This window comes from Phocoena phocoena, chromosome 3 (genome assembly GCF_963924675.1).
Source record: "Phocoena phocoena chromosome 3, mPhoPho1.1, whole genome shotgun sequence".
Taxonomy (NCBI): domain Eukaryota; kingdom Metazoa; phylum Chordata; class Mammalia; order Artiodactyla; family Phocoenidae; genus Phocoena; species Phocoena phocoena.
In genome coordinates, this window is record NC_089221.1 from 137,419,518 (window position 1) to 137,420,704 (window position 1,187).

Genomic DNA, 1,187 nt, shown 5'->3' on the forward strand with positions numbered 1-1,187 from the left:
CACACACAGGAATACTATTCAGCCATAAAAAAAGAATGAAATTCTGCCATTTGTGACAACACAGATGGACCCTGAAGGTATTATGTTACGTGAAATAAGTCAGATGGAGAAAGACAAATATCATATGATTTCAAAATAAAACGAAACAAACTCATAGATGCAGAGAACAGATTAGCGGTTACTGGAAGGGAAGGAGGTTAGGTGGGTGGGTGAAATGGTTAAGGGGGGTCAACTGTATGGTGGTAATGGATGCTACCTAAACTTGTGCTGGTGATCTCTCTTCAGTATATACAAATATACTACAAACTATATACAAATATACAAAGTATACAAGTATACTGCAAAGTATATACAAATATACTGCAAAGTTGAATTATAATACAACAATGTACTATATATACTACAAAGAGAGTTGAATGATCTAAATTATCTTGAATATACAAGTCCCACATATGGGTTATTAGAAATAAGGTTTGCCCACACCTTGCGAAGGGTCTGGCACACAGCAGGTGCTTAATAAGTGCCACCTGACCTCAGGTCCTTGCAGCCTGTGTAATCTATGGCCTTTCACTCTCAGGGGCCAGCCTCAACTTGGACGGACAGCACAGCCCAACTCACTGGCAGCTCAGTCCTCGCCTCCCCCCACATTGTGCCCTGAAACTTGTTGCTTTCCAAGGACAGCACTCAGGCTCCCGCACCCACCCACCTAGCCAGGATCCTGTGAATGCCATCATTTTGCCAAGACTTATTGCTAATTAAGTTAACTAGGTAAGCATTAAATTAAACTAGCAGTGTTGCTGTTTCCCCTCCAGACTGAATAATTACTCATAATGAGCTTGGATAATAAGTCTCTAAATAACAGAGAGGTAACCATAGGCTGAAAATTGAGAGAGAGAGAAGGGAGAAGAGTAGAAAAGAAAGAAAGACCTGAGGGGGAAGAGAGATTGTTTATACTTTGGTAACCGATTCAAGGACAAATTCAAACACTGCAGCCAGTGTTACAGAGTCACAGATTCATGGACTAGAAGGATCTCAGAGCTCAACTAGTTTAAACTCTGTATTACACAGATATAGAAACCAAGGCTCAGAGAGGGGAAGAAATTCACTAAGGTCACACAGCAGATTAATGAAGGGCTGGGCATCACTGGCTGATGGAGGCTACAGTTTCTCATTCCAGCTTATGGGGG